A 20,358-nucleotide genomic window follows, 5' to 3' on the forward strand; every position below is an offset into this window, starting at 1 on the left:
TGTTAACCACCTGCTTGTAGCAGGTCACAGTTTATTTCTGCTGTGATTTTATACATAGGTAAAAGTTGTTTAGGACCAGGATGGCTTTGGTAAGAGTAAACTGGAATGATAACATAATATAATAACAGTTTCTTTGTCTTTTGTTTTGTTTTGCAGCTTCCTTAATTTGTTTCTTTTTAGTATCAGGTTTTTTTCAGGTCTGGTAAAAAAACAAACAAACTAATATTTGATTTAAAATACATGCTTTTAAAATGATCAACCATGCACACCGTTAGCCAAAGTTATGGAGCATGAGTTGAGGTAGAATGGTCTTGAGGTAAACCTCTATCCAGAGTGTTAGCCACAATAAAAATGGCCTTTTTGATAACTACAATTAGGGATCTCTAATACTGCTGCATAATTACAGACACATGCTTGGTTATAGGATTACTATCTGGAAATCCAACAGCTAAATGCAATGTACTACCCAAGGGACAGGTATGGAGTGTTACTAGTCAGTTTGCAGAGCTTTATGCAACTGTTTAATTGAATCTGTCCTACAAAGTTTCAATGGAAATATTAATGGGAATAGCAGGATTAGTTTTCTGTTAAGTTAAACTAAACTATCAACGGCTGTCATAAAGAAACATCTTTAACCTGAGATTAACTGATTGAAAGGACATTAATAGTTGCAATAAATAGAAAAGAACATTCAGTTTTGTCTGAATTATAATCACTTGTTGATCTTTGTGAGAGGGAAAGTGCCATCAGCAGCATTAATACTGTTTCTTAACTGCAGAGTACAGAGGAGGTGAAGCATCTGTGGTGAGGCTGGAAGGGCTGGTATGCACCAGAGGTGTGGAGTAGACAACTTCATCCGTTTTACACAAGGAGGCGCTGTTGGTGGCAGGAATGTGGGAAAAATCCACTTCAGCATAATTAACTTTATTCATGTCGTCTTCAGCCTGAAAGAAAAGTGAGATCAACCTTCAGACCCTTAAAAATGTGTTTGTAATTAAAAAAAGGTTTATGGAGCTACAGCCTGAGACATCATTCTGTCTTGTACACATAAGTTGTACCCACATTTTCAGCCATGTTTTCTGAATTGCTCTTTAAGTTATATCTAAACAAAAAGTAAACAAATCTCTCGTGAATAAAACAGAAGTGTTTTTATGTAGCTGTACCTAATAAACTGGACCCAAATCCTGTGCATTGAATTTGGCCATTTCTAGTCATTGCTATTAGCTGGCAGAAAGAAATGCAATAGTATATCCACAGGGCATAATAATACTATAATATCCATCCATGATTACTGATGAATTACTTCGTTATTCAGACTGGTTTGTCCTGGATTTGGACATCAGAGCTTAAAATTAGACCAGAGTTGTATGTACTTTGTTCTGAGAACAGGTGTTGAGGTTGTAGAGGTCGATGTTTTCAGCTCCATCTGGTTGGGGACCTTTGGCAGTGGTGGAAATTGAAGGCATTTCCACCTTCCTCTGTGGGGCCCCCTCTCTTATTTCTTGCTTGGCCTGCAGAAGGAGAATAAACCAGATGGTTGATACAAATAAAGCAACAATGAAGCTCAGGTGTCTCACAGTTCCTAAAACTCACCCGTGTAATGTTGGCATACTCTGTTTCCACAGGAGGCCCTGAAAATGCAGGTCATAAAATAAACATCATTTAACATAATTGATAGTCTAACCTGTTTAAAGCCAGACTGGAAAACTACTGACTTTGTAAGATAATTTACTGAATATCACAGCTTTTTCATTAAGACAATAGAATTTAAACAAAATGTACATGAGTCAATTTTAGTTTTTATTCTGTCAGCAGCAGAGATCAGTGGGTGTTAAGTTCATACCTGATGACTAGGTCTGCAGCATAAGCTTAGATTAACTGTAATGTCGGGTTAAACTCCAGGAAATTAATGTACATCAGTGTGATGTGCGCTGTAAAGATGAAACACTGCTGTGTGTCTATTGTAGGCTCACCTTTGGGTTTAATGGCCTTCCTGTTCTTGTAGAAAATCAGCAAAGTTGCTGATAAGATGATGATCATAAGAACCAGAGTCAGAATCATGTAAAGCAGCTTATCTGCACCTCAACAGAACAGAGTTTTAGTGTTACTCTCTTAATATGTGATATGTAATAAATACATTTTAGCAATAAAGGTTAACTGATGCAACTAAAGACCCACAAACTAAACAAAACACTTTGACCTAAAATTCAGTTTGCGCAAAATTAACTCTATGATGTTGTTATTGAAGTTCATTAAAATGTGAAGTAGAATAGGAAGTGTTTTGTTTTTGAAACAAAGGTCTTTGTAGTACTCACTTGTAATACTCGAATGCCTTCTCATTGTTTTTAAAATATTTGGTAAAAAACCGACATGAAGCTTTCCTGTATGTGTGACTGTTGCACTGATACTTGTATAAATTCATGGAAAGAAATCTGAGAAACTGCTGACTGATGGACCAACCACATCTTTGTCTGCCATTAAGAACTCATGTAGTGAAACTCTAATGAAGTCAGGCATGTTCTCACTCAGCTTTTAATGCCCGTGGTTTAAACTTCTTGAGTTCTTCATTCAGATGTTGTGCCATACTGCACTACTTTTATTTGATAACTTTGAAGTTTAGCTTGAAATAAAATGACTCTTCTACTTTACTTTTGGTACTTTAATTCTATTTTAATGTGAATACTTTTTTTTCTTTTACTTCTAACAGAGTTGTTTATTTCTGCACAGTGACTGTTTCTAATTATACTTCAGGAATAAATCAAAGTGCTCATTCCACTCCTGCTGATGTGTCATTAATGGACATGGATGAAGGTTCTTTGATAAACACGACACTGATTCACAATCACACATTCACACGTGTGTACCTGGCAAGGTACTAAGAGCATGCGCACACCAGCTCACCCTCATCTTCACCAGACTCTTCAACCTATCACTGGATCAGGCAGCCATCCCATCCTGTCTAAAATCAGCCACAATCATCCCAGTGCCGAAGAAGTCTCCCATCACCAGCCTGAATGATTACCGCCCTGTGGCCCTCACACCGGTAATCATGAAATGCTTTGAGAGACTAGTCCTTCAACACATCAAGGATTACCTCCCCAGAATTCGACCCCACCAGTTTGCATACCGTGCAAACAGATCCACAAAGACGCCATCGCCACAGCCCTCCACGCTGTGCTGAGTCACCTAGAGCAGCGGCAGAGCTACGTCCGAATGCTCTTTGTGGACTACAGCTCAGCCTTTAATACTAATCATCCCGGACATCCTCATCAACAAACTGGTCACTCTTGGCCTCCCTCCTCTCACATGTGCCTGGATAAAGGATTTCCTCACAAACCGGCCCCAGACTGTGAGACTCGGCCCTCATCTCTCCTCCACTCGCACACTGAGCACCGGCTCCCCACAGGGCTGTGTGCTGAGCCACCTCCTGTATTCTCTCTACACCCATGACTGCAGTCCGGCCCACAACAACACTCTCATCATCAAGTTTGCTGATGACACCACGGTAGTCGGACTCATCTCGAAGGGAGACGAGGCAGACTACAGAGAGGAAGTCCTGAAGTTGGCAGCATGGTGTTCAGAAAACAACCTGGCACTGAACACCAAGAAAACCAAAGAGCTCATTGTTGACTTCAGGAGACACAGCACTGACTTGGCCCCCCTCTACATCAACGGGGAGTGTGTGGAGAGGGTCCACACCTTCCGGTTCCTTGGTGTCCTCATCTCTGCTGACATCTCCTGGACGGAAAACATCTCAGCGGTCATCAAGAAGGCCCAACAGCGGCTGCACTTCCTGAGAGTCCTCAGGAAGTACAAGCTGAACGCCAACCTGCTGCTGACCTTCACCGCTCGTCCATTGAGAGCCTGCTAACCTACTGCATCACAGTATGGTACGGCAGCTGCACCAAGGCAGATAGAGTGAGGCTTCAGAGTGTGGTCAAGACAGCACAAAAGATCATCGGCTGCCCTCTCCCTCCCTGATGGACATTTATTCCTCCCGCTGCCTCAGCAGAGCAGCAAACATCATCAAGGACAGCTCCCACCCTGGCTTCAACATGTTCAGCCTGCTTCCCTCAGGGAAGCGCTACAGGTGCATCAACACTAAAACCCACAGACTCAAAAACAGTTTCTTCCCCAAAGCGATAACCACCCTGAACTCACACATGCACCGATAACACAGCCCCCACTTCCCACTTCCTCTATGGACCACCACTATTTATACCAATTCTATGTGCAATAACTGTATATACATAACACTATTTATACCAATTCCATGTGCAATAACTCAACTGTACATACATAACACTATTTATTACATATTGTTTACGGTTTGTAAATTGTACATTTTATATATATATACATCTTCTTCCCTATGTTAATACTGTCCATATGTATATAGTGCTGCAGAACTGTACCCCCCCAAACATGTTTACACTGAGTAGGAGATGCTCTGTATCTCATTGTACAGCTGTATAATGACAATAAAGGCATTCTATTCTATATATGATGTACCTGAGCCTGATGACGGTGTTTCAGGAGAGGTTGATGAAGGTGTGAAGCTTCCTGAACTGAAGTGTGTTGTTGTTGTTGTTGTTGTTGTGGAAGCTGATAAGAGAAATGTTGATGTTGATAAAGGTTCATGAGATGTTGGAGTGTTTGAAGCTGTGAACAAAGAAACAATCAGAATAATAACAATCCTGCTTGAAGCAGGTTTTCTGTCTGCATGTGAGTAACACATGTTAATGTGTGTTTACAGCACAACTCATGAAACTAAACTTGTAGTGTAAATATGACACATGTACCTACATGTGTCATATTTACACTACAAGTTTAGTAGTATTTGAAAAAAAAAAGTAACAGTGATCATTGAGAAGTTCACATCTTCAGGGATGTGAAGAAGATATATTTTACTCACCTCCTGTGATGACAAGCTGAAAATCACATGGTTCAAAACTTGTGTCCAGTGTGCAGCTGTACAATCCTGCATCAGACTTTTTCAGCTGTGTGATGCTCACATACACAATATCCTTTGAGAAATAATTTTTTTTCATATTTAATGCTGTATCTGCCGCTCTGAGCTGTGTAATCAGCTGTTTCAATGAGAACGTTTCCTTTTTCACATTTGTCTTTGCAGAACAATGTCTTTCTTCCAGGGATCCTAAATTTACATTCAAATGTTATGTTTCCTCCTTCCACTCCTTCATAGTCGAGAGTTTCAGCGTTGGCAAGTCCAGTGTTTCCATCCTGCAGGTCTGTAGAAAACAGGAACAATCAATTCTTACCATCATGTAAAACACTACAGTCTAATGATAAAATATTTTAAATAAATAAAACTGGAAACAGATAGTTATACACTTTATTTGAGTGCAACATTTAAAAGTACATCAGTTAAATTACATTTTTACTTGTCATTAGAATTTGTACACATTTACACAGACCATCTGCTGAGAAAGACTCAGAGTTAATCTCTTGAAAACCAACCTTTTATTTGTTTGTGAGTTCATGGCATTTTGACAATGCTGCGTAAGTGTTGCCCTGTTGTTCTTAACTAGCTTAATAAAAACATCATGGAAAAATGATTGTTGCATTACAAGCTCTGAATAATTCAGAAAGAAGGAAGCAGCACTATTTAGTTCCTTACAGATATATTATTCTAAGACTACAGTCTGCATTTTAACTGTCTGTACAAGAAAAGTCAAGCTTTAGTTATTTTTTTTAGACATTATAGAAGAAACATTTGACTGGAAACAAATTGAGATAAAACATTTCCGGGCAAGGCAGTGGGAAGAAACAAAATTTGAGTGATCTTACACTATGTTTCACCACAGGAACACAGAACGACCGAAACAGTTTGTGGTTAAAACGGTTCAACAAGAAACAAAACCTAGAAGCCAACTTCCATTTATAAGAAAGCAACCAAGTAACACTGAGAGGGGAGAAAATGAAATATGAAGAAGCAGAAAATAAGAAGAAAATTTACTTACGGAGGAAGATGACACAGAACAAAATGTGACAAACTTTCATACTGATGCTCTGAAGAGTTCAAGCTGATTCTCTTCCTTCTCTATTTACAAACTAGGAACTTGTCACTTCTCTTATTAATGTGCCCCTTCCTTAAAATAAACACTCCTCCTGTCTGCAGTTTTTCTACCACAGAGACATGATAAGTGTCTGTTTCCATTTAAATTGTCCTCCAAAACTTTACTCTTTTGGTTTTCAGAGCTCCTTTTTGTCTCTACCCAAACAGACTGTATGGACTTCAATGACAATTTATTTTAAATAATTGTCTTACAGTGTACTACAGCTTCCCTCAGTTCCTCCTCCATCCTCTTTCAGCTCACCCCTCTATTAAGACCAGCCTCCATTTAAGTCAGCTTTCTCCTGATTGGCTTGTAAACATAAGTTTGTAATGGCAGGTGGGTGGAGCTTCCTGAGCTGTGTGTCAAAGATTACAACATCTAATATTTCCCCTCTAACTGACGTCATACACAGAAAAGGGCATCATTTAGTGATGCCCTGAGAAAGTCCCTCAACCTTTCATTTAACTGTTGTGCTGTTCACTTCATTACATCTATGTGATAACTTTTCTTCTTCTATAGTTTCAGCTTAATGTTACAAAATGTAATTAAATCCCACAATGATATATCCTAGAAAACTAGCAGTAAGTCCATTTTACAGTTAACAGACGTTAAAGTTAAAATCCCAAAATATAATGTACCCGTTTATGAAATAAATTGTATTTTAACTCTGATAATTCTATTTTAGTGCCAATACTGTCGTTTTCTGTTACTTCTAACAAAGCTGTGTATTTCTGCACTTTGTTAGTCAGTAATAAATCAGGCCGGTGCTTACACAGCTGCTGATGTTTCATTCATGAACATGGATGAGGTTCTTTGACAGACACACGGATGGATGCACACATTCACACAGACATGCACACATGACGTACCTGAGCCTGCTGAATGAGACTTCACGGTTGTGTCATGGAAGTTAAAATTCTGTGTTGTTGTCGTGGAGACTGAAAAGAGAAATACCGACGTTGAAAAAGGTGATTAAGTGTTGTTTGATGGTGAAGTGATAAAACCTGCAAACAATCAGAACCATCAAATTCCTGCTTGAAGATTTTTGCATGTCTGCATGAGAGTAATGGGGGTTAGTGTGTGTTTTAAAGCAGAGCTTTGCATGTCAAGGTCAAGGTCAAGGTCAAATGTATTTATATAGCACATTTCCAGACAGACGGTGCTGCACAAAGTGCTTAACAATATAAAAATGCCATTAAGAAAAAACAATGTAAAACAATAATAACAATGTAAAACAATGATAGGACAATAAAAGAATTAAAACAATAACTAAGTCTATTAAAATAAGACCAAAATGCTTGGGTCATAGTGTGTTAAAAGCCAGGGCATAAAAATGTGTCTTTAATAGTGATTTAAATTGATCAAGTGTTTGTGCAGATCTAATATTTAGGAGGAGACTATTCCAAAGTCTGGGACCTGTCACAGAGAAGGCTCTATCGCCATGAGATTTGAGATTAGTCCGTGGGATGGACGGCATTAATTTTGAGCTAGACCTTGTGAGCTCAGACAGGTAAGAAGGGGCTCGGGCGTTAAGCGACTTAAAAACAAAAAGTAAAAGTTTAAATTGGATCCTGTAGGAGACAGGAAGCCAGTGTAGAGAAGCTAAAACTGGAGTTATATGCTCTCTCCATTTGGTACCAGTTAGCAGGCGAGCAGCTGCATTTTGGATCATCTAAAGACGACGAATGGAGGCCTGGTTGAGACCAAAATACAATGAATTGCAGTAGTCCAATCTGCAAGTAAGGAAAAGGTGAATAACACATTCAAAGACGTTAGCCAGGAGGTATGGCTTTACCTTGGCTAGCTGTCTTAACTGAAAGAAGCAGGACTGGACTACTGCACTCACCTGCTTATTCAATTTCAAAGAACCATCAAGGTAGACACCGAGGTTTTTGACATGTGTTTTACAATAGGAGGAAAAGGGGCCCAGAGTGCTATCGATGTGATTATTGACAAAGTTGCCGAAAATGACAACTTCAGTTTTATTTGTGAAATGAGGATGTGTTGCTTAACATTCAGAGACTTCAGTGTGTCAACATCCATGCAGCTCTCTTATTATCTCTGATATTTAAAAATGATGAGAAAACAATGTTTACATTTAGTTTCTTTAAATATATTTTGTAAATCTTTTTTAATCCTCGTTTTTAAGACTAGTCTCACTGCATCATGGTTGTGTCTTGGAAGGGGGCCTTTGGCAGTGGTGTAAATTGAAGGCATTTCCACCTTCCTCTGTGGGGCCCCCTCTCTTATTTCTTGCTTGGCCTGCAGAAGGAGAATAAACCAGATGGTTGATACAAATAAAGCAACAATGAAGCTCAGGTGTCTCACAGTTCCTAAAACTCACCCGTGTAATGTTGGCATACTCTGTTTCCACAGGAGATCCTGAAAATGCAGGTCATAAAATAAACATCATTTAACATAATTGATAGTCTAACCTGTTTAAAGCCAGACTGGAAAACTACTGACTTTATAAGATAATTTACAATTTAGTATAATCCTTCCAGGGAAATATTATTTTACAGCAACCCTGTAAAAATACATTAACATTGTTCAATAAAACATAAATATAAAACCAATTTTAAATAAGAACACATTTGTGCAAATGCAATATCTCAGAAAAATAATAATGTAATATTTAAGATTATATAGTAATACATATTTAGTTATTTAGTTACTCTCAGTACACGAATGAGTGAATGATATGTGAGCCTTATGTGGACTGATTGGGACCTGATGAATGTAAAAAAAAAAGAATTACCTGATTTCTTGTTTGTTTTTTTATACTTGATTTTTGTTTCTGGGAAAATGAGATCCACATAAGAGGACATTCGTTTTAAATTTCGATAGAACAGTGGCAGTATAATGTCCTCGTAAGTGGATCTCTGGCCCTTGAGCAAAATTGGGTATTTTGGTCTAGACAACCCAAAATGTATTTTCCACATATGTGGACGCCAGGTCCTAGGAGGTTAAAGAATGTATCTGAAAGATGGATGTAGCCACCATGACAGCTTGTTAACCACCTGCTTGTAGCAGGTCACAGTTTATTTCTGCTGTGATTTTATACATAGGTAAAAGTTGTTCAGGACCAGGATGGCTTTGGTAAGAGTAAACTGGAATGATAACATAATATAATAACAGTTTCTTTGTCTTTTGTTTTGTTTTGCAGCTTCCTTAATTTGTTTCTTTTAGTATCAGGTTTTTCAGGTCTGGTAAAAAACACAAACAAACTAATATTTGATTAAAATACATGCTTTTAAAATGATCAACCATGCACACCGTTAGCCAAAGTTATGGAGCATGAGTTGAGGTAGAATGGTCTTGAGGTAAACCTCTATCCAGAGTGTTAGCCACAATAAAAATGGCCTTTTGATAACTACAATTAGGGATCTCTAATAATGCTGCATAATTACAGACACATGCTTGGTTATAGGATTACTATCTGGAAATCCAACAGCTAAATGCAATGTACTACCCAAGGGACAGGTATGGAGTGTTACTAGTCAGTTTGCAGAGCTTTATGCAACTGTTTAATTGAATCTGTCCTACAAAGTTTCAATGGAAATATTAATGGGAATAGCAGGATTAGTTTTCTGTTAAGTTAAACTAAACTATCAACGGCTGTCATAAAGAAACATCTTTAACCTGAGATCAACTGATTGAAAGGACATTAATAGTTGCAATAAACAGAAAAGAACATTCAGTTTTGTCTGAATTATAATCACTTGTTGATCTTTGTGAGAGGAAAGTGCCATCAGCAGCATTAATACTGTTTCTTAACTGCAGAGTACAGAGGAGGTGAAGCATCTGTGGTGAGGCTGGAAGGGCTGGTATGCACCAGAGGTGTGGAGTAGACAACTTCATCCGTTTTACACAAGGAGGCGCTGTTGGTGGCAGGAATGTGGGAAAAATCCACTTCAGCATAATTAACTTTATTCATGTCGTCTTCAGCCTGAAAGAAAAGTGAGATCAACCTTCAGACCCTTAAAAATGTGTTTGTAATTAAAAAAAGGTTTATGGAGCTACAGCCTGAGACATCATTCTGTCTTGTACACATAAGTTGTACCCACATTTTCAGCCATGTTTTCTGAATTGCTCTTTAAGTTATATCTAAACAAAAAGTAAACAAATCTCTCGTGAATAAAACAGAAGTGTTTTTATGTAGCTGTACCTAATAAACTGGACCCAAATCCTGTGCATTGAATTTGGCCATTTCTAGTCATTGCTATTAGCTGGCAGAAAGAAATGCAATAGTATATCCACAGGGCATAATAATACTATAATATCCATCCATGATTACTGATTAATTACTTCGTTACTCAGACTGGTTTGTCCTGGATTTGGACATCAGAGTTTAAAATTAGACCAGAGTTGTATGTACTTTGTTCTGAGAACAGGTGGTGAGGTTGTAGAGGTCGATGTTTTCAGCTCCATCTGGTTGGGGACCTTTGGCAGAGGTGTAAATTGAAGACATTTCCACCTTCCTCTGTGGGGCCCCCTCTCTTATTTCTTGCTTGGCCTGCAGAAGGAGAATAAACCAGATGGTTGATACAAATAAAGCAACAATGAAGCTCAGGTGTCTCACAGTTCCTAAAACTCACCCGTGTAATGTTGGCATACTCTGTTTCCACAGGAGGCCCTGAAAATGCAGGTTACAAAATAAACATCATTTAACATAACTGATAGTCTAACCTGTTTAAAGCCAGACTGGAAAACTACTGACTTTGTAAGATAATTTACTGAATATCACAGCTTTTTCATTAAGACACAATAGAATTTAAACAAAATGTACATGAGTCAATTTTAGTTTTTATTCTTTCAGCAGCAGAGATCAGTGGGTGTTAAGTTCATACCTGATGACTAGGTCTGCAGCATAAGCTTAGATTAACTGTAATGTCGGGTTAAACTCCAGGAAATTAATGTACATCAGTATGATGTGCGCTGTAAAGATGAATCACTGCTGTGTGTCTATTGTAGGCTCACCTTTGGGTTTAATGGCCTTCCTGTTCTTGTAGAAAATCAGCAAAGTTGCTGATAAGATGATGATCATAAGAACCAGAGTCAGAATCATGTAAAGCAGCTTATCTGCACCTCAACAGAACAGAGTTTTAGTGTTACTCTCTTAATATGTGATATGTAATAAATACATTTTAGCAATAAAGGTTAACTGATGCAACTAAAGACCCACAAACTAAACAAAACACTTTGACCTAAAATTCAGTTTGCAAAAATTACCTCTATGATGTTGTTATTGAAGGAAGTTCATTAAAATGTGAAGTAGAATAGGAAGTGTTTTGTTTTTGAAACAAAGGTCTTTGTAGTACTCACTTGTAATACTCGAATGCCTTCTCATTGTTTTTAAAATATTTGGTAAAAAACCGACATGAAGCTTTCCTGTATGTGTGACTGTTGCACTGATACTTGTATAAATTCATGGAAAGAAATCTGAGAAACTGCTGACTGATGGACCAACCACATCTTTGTCTGCCATTAAGAACTCATGTAGTGAAACTCTAATGAAGTCAGGCATGTTCTCACTCAGCTTTTAATGCCCGTGGTTTAAACTTCTTGAGTTCTTCATTCAGATGTTGTGCCATACTGCACTACTTTTATTTGATAACTTTGAAGTTTAGCTTGAAATAAAATGACTCTTCTACTTTACTTTTGGTACTTTAATTCTATTTTAATGTGAATACTTTTTTTTTCTTTTACTTCTAACAGAGTTGTTTATTTCTGCATAGTGACTGTTTCTAATTATACTTCAGGAATAAATCAAAGTGCTCATTCCACTCCTGCTGATGTGTCATTAATGGACATGGATGAAGGTTCTTTGATAAACACGAGACTGATTCACACTCACACATTCACACGTGCATATATGATGTACCTGAGCCTGATGACGGTGTTTCAGGAGAGGTTGATGAAGGTGTGAAGCTTCCTGAACTGAAGTGTGTTGTTGTTGTTGTTGTTGTGGAAGCTGATAAGAGAAATGTTGATGTTGATAAAGGTTCATGAGATGTTGGAGTGTTTGAAGCTGTGAACAAAGAAACAATCAGAATAATAACAATCCTGCTTGAAGCAGGTTTTCTGTCTGCATGTGAATAACACATGTTAATGTGTGTTTACAGCACAACTCATGAAACTAAACTTGTAGTGTAAATATGACACATGTACCTACATGTGTCATATTTACACTACAAGTTTAGTAGTATTTGAAAAAAAAAAGTAACAGTGATCATTGAGAAGTTCACATCTTCAGGGATGTGAAGAAGATATATTTTACTCACCTCCTGTGATGACAAGCTGAAAATCACATGGTTGTAAACTTGTGTCCAGTGTGCACCTGTACAATCCTGCATCAGACTTGTTCAGCTGTGTGATGCTCACATGCACGTCCTTTGACAGTACATTTGTTTTTCATATTTAATGCTGTATCTGCCCCTCTGAGCTGTGTTATCAGCTGTTTCAATGAGAACGTTTCCTTTTTCACATTTGTCTTTGCAGAACAATGTCTTACTTCCGGGGATATAAAATTTACATTCAGCAGTGATGTTTCCTCCTTCCACTCCTTCATAGACAAGAGTTTCAGCGTTGGCAAGTCCAGTGTTTCCATCCTGCAGGTCTGTAGAAAACAGGAACAATCAATTCTTACCATCATGTAAAATACTACCGTCTAATGATAAAATATTTGAAATAAATAAAACTGGAAACAGATAGTTATACACTTTATTTGAGTGCAACATTTAAAAGTACATCAGTTAAATTACATTTTTACTTGTCATTAGAATTTGTACACATTTACACAGACCATCTGCTGAGAAAGACTCAGAGTTAATCTCTTGAAAACCAACCTTTTATTTGTTTGTGAGTTCATGGCATTTTGACAATGCTGCGTAAGTGTTGCCCTGTTGTTCTTAACTAGCTTAATAAAAACATCATGGAAAAATGATTGTTGCATTACAAGCTCTGAATAATTCAGAAAGAAGGAAGCAGCACTATTTAGTTCCTTACAGATATATTATTCTAAGACTATAGTCTGCATTTTAACTGTCTGTACAAGAAAAGTCAAGCTTTAGTTATTTTTTTTTTAGACATTATAGAAGAAACTTTTGACTGGAAACAAATTGAGATAAAACATTTCCGGGCAAGGCAGTGGGAAGAAACAAAATTTGAGTGATCTTACACTATGTTTCACCACAGGAACACAGAACGACCGAAACAGTTTGTGGTTAAAACGGTTCAACAAGAAACAAAACCTAGAGGTCCACTTCCATTTATAAAAAAAGCAACCAAATAAACACTGAGAGGAGAGAAAATGAAATATGAAGAAGCAGAGAATAAGAAGAAAATTTACTTACAGAGGAAGATGACGCAGAACAAAATGTGACAAACTTTCATACTGATGCTCTGAAGAGTTCAAGCTGATTCTCTTCCTTCTCTATTTACAAACTAGGAACTTGTCACTTCTCTTATTAATGTGCCCCTTCCTTAAAATAAACACTCCTCCTGTCTGTAATTTTTCTACCACAGAGACATGATAAGTGTCTGTTTCCATTTAAATTGTCCTCCAAAACTTTACTCTTTTGGTTTTCAGAGCTCCTTTTTGTCTCTACCCAAACAGACTGTATGGACTTCAATGACAATTTATTTTAAATAATTGTGTGACAGTGTACTACAGCTTCCCTCAGTTCCTCCTCCATCCTCTTTTAGCTCACCCCTCTATTAAGACCAGCCTCCATTTAAGTCAGCTTTCTCCTGATTGGCTTGTAAACATAAGTTTGTAATGGCAGGTGGGTGGAGCTTCCTGAGCTGTGTGTCAAAGATTACAACATCTAAAATATCCCCTCTAACTGATGTCATACACAGAAAAGAAAAGAAAGACTGTCTATCAAGTGAATGCTTAGCCTGAGCTTCACAGTTAGGGTGATCAGATGTTCCTCTTTGTGGGACTCGTAAGACTTTTATTATAGTCAGAAGACTTTCACGTGAGACAGTCTAGTGACCTGTCCAGGTTTTACCCACCTCTCGCCCTGTGGGAGATGCGAGACTCCAGCATCTCAGAACCAATAAATGGTGCAAATGAATTACATCCAACATTTTCATGATATTACATGTTTTATTTTATGATATTTCATTTTCAACATCTTTGTCCTTTTTGATATTAGAGAGTATAAAGTCACTCCCTGAGGTTCAGATTTGTCCATTATGTTTATGTTTTTCTATCTGGAGGAAGGTTATCCAGATTTAAAATACAAAACATTTGGAATGCATGGTAAGGCTGCAGGTACGTCCTTAAAAACTAGGAATAAATCAAGTGTATGAAAATAAACCAAGATAGACGCTGACACTATCGCGATACATTTCCTTGAACTCATAGTTGGTGCACTGTAGAGGAGTTTCCTCTCCTCTGCAAATGACTCATATCTGCCATCGTTAAAAGTTGGCAGGCATGTCGATGTCTGCGTAAAAGAAAATGAGCTGACGACAAAATCCACGTCACTGCATGAAACATGGCAATAGTACTTCTATTGTTTACTTTACCAGGCTCAGTGATGGAGCCTGGTAAAGTAAACAATAGAAGTACTATTGCCATGTTTCATGCAGTCATTCAGTCTGACAGGAGCTCACATCTGAAGACTGCTTATTGTGTCTGAGAGTAGAGTAGATTTGGTCGTGATCTCTGCTGGCTATATTGAGGCTTTGGTAGATCGAGTCTTCACATGAGGAGACTGGATGATAGAGTTCACTGAGACCAATCTGGGAAAAAAAACAATAAATTAACTGAACTGAGAAGAAAAGACAGAAACACAACAATAGCAGTGACACAACAGACCTAAAGCTGATGACATACTACAGGTTTTTAGTGTCAGGATGGAAACAGAAACTGTGTGTTTTATACTTGCTTAGTATAAAGAGAAGTCGTGTAAGTGGAGTTATTCATTTATTTATTAGCGGTTTCTCAGTTTGCTCAGCTTCATAAAATTAGTTTATTGTTGCACAGCAGAGTCATTGAAACGCTGCTTTTGTTTTACCAACCAGACCGAAAAAATGTCCCTATTTGAATGAAAGCTGATCACTGCTGCCCCCTGTGGAGGTCAAATATTTATACAACCAAAAATGTAAGCAGTGAAAAACGGTGAAGTCTTAATTCCTCTGTTTTTATCTTGAGTTTAGTTTTATACAAATCCAGAAAAAACACATCTGCTTCTTAAACTACTAAATATTTTACTTTCTTGTAGTTTGTGTTTGCTGTCAGATTTCTTTCTTTGGTTGATGGAAACAGCGTGATCAATAAAACTAAAACACTAAGCTGAAAGACACTAAAGACTTAGAGAAATTGAGTGGGATTTAAAAAATCAGGTGATGATTCTTTAGGATTATTAATGTTCAAATTACAGACAAACAGTTTTTTAGTGTTCCCTGATTGAAATTGATTTTGTTTGATGTTACTTGGAAGAGATGCATATAACTATATAACATATAAGACATTTAGATGCCTTTATACTCATTATTTGATAATGTAAATGGATTTTAGGCACATGCTGAAGTGCAATATTACTTAAAAGTTTCCCATTAGATCAGCATATAAACATACATACGAAATCCTGAACTTTTGTTTCTTTCCAGCTCAATAATACAGTTTTTTAAAAGTTGACAAAGAGAGTAAACAAATAACAGATAAGTCACCTCAGTCTGGCCTTGTTCTGAGTTTCTGCTGCTGTTCAAACCTGCAGAAAAGACAGAAAGTTACTGTTAACTTTATTCACTGAATTCTGAATTCTTATGTGGTTTTTCAAAGTCTAAAACATTTTCAGCATTTTCAGTTATGTGAGTGCTTTTGCCTGTTGGATATAAACTGTGACGTAACCTGGGTGTGTCAGCAACCAATCAGTGCCAAAAGAAATATTTTGAATTAATGAATCTCAAATGTGCAGATAGTGTTGGAAGGTAACTCACCGAAAGAGCCACCAGCCCTTTTTCTGTAGATGAGCAGCAGAACAACAGGCAGCAGAACCACCACCACAGTTATACATGTAACCAAATGCAAGGAGAAACCTGCATGAAAGACAAGACAGGCGGAGATGCACAGTTCCTGGTAAATCCTGGTGAAATATGAAATGAAATATTATCATCCCTGATCACATGTGTAGCATTTGTGTGTGTGTTGGATTGGAGCACTGGATGGGCGGTCACCTCTCCCCTCTCCTTGCTGTTAGCTGTGATGTACTTATAAACAGTCTTTGTAAATAATAAATTGTACATACTGATCATACAGTGTTGCAGACTGGTAGAAGTGAAAGGCCTTATTGTTGAACACCTTTTCCTCGTGTTTTTTTGGTTAAGAGCTTCTGTTAGAGGAATATGATTTATTTTCCTTTTACTCTTTTTAAGGAAGAGCACAGTTCAGTAGAAACATTTTCAAGGCAGAGCATAATCCACTGCTAAAATTCACTGGGAGTAAATTCATGTAAACAGCTAAAATATTCATTTATAGAAGTTTCTAGATTTAAAAAAAGACCAGATTTTATTTTATTTTGAACTGAAATAAAATGACACATATATCCTTTAGTTTTATCCACAAAGAAAATCTTCTAAGAGCATACGATTCCTCTGAAGGCAGCTTTTCCAAAAAACAAAGGAAGAGAAAAAGAAAATAAATACGTAAGTGTGGCTAAACTACAAAATACATTTTCATGTATGTATAAGAAGCAGTTGGCTGGGGTGCTTGGAAGCAGTGCTATCAGCAGGATGATGCCACAAATTCTCTTCTGCTTTTGGGTTCATGCTTAAAAATACACAAAAAAAAAAAAAAAAAAAAAAAAAGGAAGTATACTCACTGTTTCGACACCAAAAACATGATGGAAATTGCCAAAACAATAAGATCACATTTTCTAGCTGTAGTTCCATATAGCCCTGACAGGACTCAGACCCACAAACTGCAGCAGTTTAACAGTACTGGCCGGGGGGAACTTGACACACAAATACAGAAATATACTGACTGACCATACATCTCCATCAAGACTTCTGTCATGGGTATCTGTTGTTGTAATCTGGTTTTAAACATGAAGAACCTCCTCATTCTGGGATGTTCGGTAATAACTACATCTCACATGAGCTTTTCCTTTGCCTGTTGTACTGAAAGATGTATAATTTATTATAGATAGAATTAAGATTTATCTTTTATCAAGACCTCATTTAGTGATGCCCTGAGAAAGTCCCTCAACCTTTCATTTAACTGTTGTGCTGTTCACTTCATTACATCTATGTGATAACTTTTCTTCTTCTATAGTTTCAGCTTAATGTTACAAAATGTAATTAAATCCCACAATGATATATCCTAGAAAACTAGCAGTAAGTCCATTTTACAGTTAACAGACGTTAAAGTTAAAATCCCAAAAATATAATGTACCCGTTTATGAAATAAATTGTATTTTAACTTTGATAATTCTATTTTAGTGCCAATGCTGTCGTTTTCTGTTACTTCTAACAAAGCTGTGTATTTCTGCACTTTGTTAGTCAGTAATAAATCAGGCCGGTGCTTACACAGCTGCTGATGTTTCATTCATGAACATGGATGAGGTTCTTTGACAGACACACGGATGGATGCACACATTCACACAGACATGCACACATGACGTACCTGAGCCTGCTGAATGTGTCATGGAAGTTAAAATTCTGTGTTGTTGTTGTGGAGGCTGAAAAGAGAAATACCGACGTTGAAAAAGGTGATTAAGTGTTGTTTGATGGTGAAGTGATAAAACCTGCAAACAATCAGAACCATCAAATTCCTGCTTGAAGATTTTTGCATGTCTGCATGAGAGTAATGGGGGTTAGTGTGTGTTTTAAAGCAGAGCTTTGCATGTCAAGGTCAAGGTCAAGGTCAAATGTATTTATATAGCACATTTCCAGACAGACGGTGCTGCACAAAGTGCTTAACAATATAAAATGCCATTAAGAAAAAACAATGTAAAACAATAATAACAATGTAAAACAATGATAGGACAATAAAAGAATTAAAACAATAACTAAGTCTATTAAAATAAGACCAAAATGCTTGGGTCATAGTGTGTTAAAAGCCAGGGCATAAAATGTGTCTTTAATAGTGATTTAAATTGATCAAGTGTTTGTGCAGATCTAATATTTAGGAGGAGACTATTCCAAAGTCTGGGACCTGTCACAGAGAAGGCTCTATCGCCATGAGATCTGAGATTAGTCCGTGGGATGGACAGCATTAATTTTGAGCTAGACCTTGTGAGCTCAGACAGGTAAGAAGGGGCTCGGGCGTTAAGCGACTTAAAAACAAAAAGTAAAAGTTTAAATTGGATCCTGTAGGAGACAGGAAGCCAGTGTAGAGAAGCTAAAACTGGAGTTATATGCTCTCTCCATTTGGTACCAGTTAGCAGGCGAGCAGCTGCATTTTGGATCATCTAAAGACGACGAATGGAGGCCTGGTTGAGACCAAAATACAATGAATTGCAGTAGTCCAATCTGCAAGTAAGGAAAAGGTGAATAACACATTCAAAGACGTTAGCCAGGAGGTATGGCTTTACCTTGGCTAGCTGTCTTAACTGAAAGAAGCAGGACTGGACTACTGCACTCACCTGCTTATTCAATTTCAAAGAACCATCAAGGTAGACACCGAGGTTTTTGACATGTGTTTTACAGTAGGAGGAAAAGGGGCCCAGAGTGCTATCGATGTGATTATTGACAAAGTTGCCGAAAATGACAACTTCAGTTTTATTTGTGAAATGAGGATGTGTTGCTTAACATTCAGAGACTTCAGTGTGTCAACATCCATGCAGCTCTCTTATTATCTCTGATATTTAAAAATGATGAGAAAACAATGTTTACATTTAGTTTCTTTAAATATATTTTGTAAATCTGTTTTAATCCTAGACTAGTCTCACTGCATCATGGTTGTGTCTTGGAAGTTCAAATTCTTTCTTGTTTTTGTGGAGCCTGAAAAGAGAAACACTGATGTTGAAGAAAGTTGTGGAGTTACGTTTGATGTCGAAATGATTGAAGCTGTAAACACGCAAGTTTTTTTTTAAATCAGATTGTTTCCTTGTTTGTTTGTGTGCATGTCAGTAATACAGGTTAATGGCAGTTTTACAGCAGAACTCATTAAACTGAACATACAGTTTAAATATGACATATGGAGATTATTTAAATAGAAAACTAGCTACCATTGAGAAGTAAATGTTGGTTCACATCTTCAGAAACGTGAAGAAGATTTTTCAGTAGAGACTCACCTCCTGTGATGACAAGCTGAAAATCACATGGTTGAACACTTGTGTCCAGTGTGCACCTGTACCATCCTGCATCAGACTTTTTCAGCTGTGTGATGCTCACATGCACAATATCCTTTGAGAAATAACTTTTTTCATATTTAATGCTGTATCTGCCACTCTGAGCTGTGTAATCAGCTGTTTCAATGAGAATGTTTCCTTTTTCACATTTATCTTTACAGAACAATGTCTTTCTTCCGGGGATATAAAATTTACATTCGACTGTGATGTTTCCTCCTTCCACTCCATAGACGAGAGTTTCAGCGTTGGCAAGTCCAGTGTTTCCATCCTGCAGGTCTGTTGAAAATATGAACAGTCAATTCTTACGAACTGCAGTCTGATTAAATATTTTAAATTAAATTGAAAAGATGTAATTATTTACAACAAAATAGCTGAAATTAGTTTCAATTCAGTTTCACCTAAAATCTCTATACTTTTACTTTTGGATTTCTGAACAAAAGTCGATTCTACCTGACAGCGGCAAAAACCATCTGCTGAGAAGGACTCAGCATCAGACTTAGTTACAGGCTAAGTTTTGTTTGTGATGACTTCTTTAAATAGTGTGATTGTTTTTAATGTCGCTCTTAATTTAATCTGTTATTGTATATTTTTCACATGTTTGTATGGGATATTTTATTTGTTTTAAATGGTATATACTTATGTGGTACGTGTATTTTGACTTTTGTTGCCATGATGCCAGGTTTCTCTTGGAAATGAGATTTTTAATCTCAATGAGATTTTTTTTACCTGGATAAATAGGATTAATAATAATAATAAAAAATATTTGCTTTTTGTGTATTTGTCTGTCAGATGAGGTTTTTGAAATTGTTGCTTAACACATGTTGTAAAGTTTTCAGTTTGTCAGGCTGTGCTGTTCGTCTTTAGCTTAAAAAAAATTGTTGACACGTTGACTTAAAAAAACATGAACAATGTTTTTAAGGCTTCATAAGCCGTAAATGATGAGTGGTTCAAAAACTGTGAAGTTCTGGAAA

The 20,358-nt window shown here is 37.2% G+C and overlaps 1 long non-coding RNA gene across 1 annotated transcript; it reads right to left on the bottom strand.

The window, feature by feature from the left end:
- Nucleotides 1–1,400: 1,400 nt before the first annotated feature.
- LOC120435300 lies at nt 1,401–5,057 on the bottom strand. The gene is made up of 4 exons (XR_005609626.1): nt 4,916–5,057; nt 4,513–4,662; nt 1,974–2,075; nt 1,401–1,511 (listed from the first exon to the last, which is right to left on the bottom strand). It is a non-coding gene; the product is annotated as an uncharacterized LOC120435300 (long non-coding RNA).
- Between the last annotated feature and the right edge of the window lie 15,301 nt (nt 5,058–20,358).

Source organism: Oreochromis aureus, linkage group 20 (assembly GCF_013358895.1).
Source record: "Oreochromis aureus strain Israel breed Guangdong linkage group 20, ZZ_aureus, whole genome shotgun sequence".
NCBI lineage: Eukaryota > Metazoa > Chordata > Actinopteri > Cichliformes > Cichlidae > Oreochromis > Oreochromis aureus.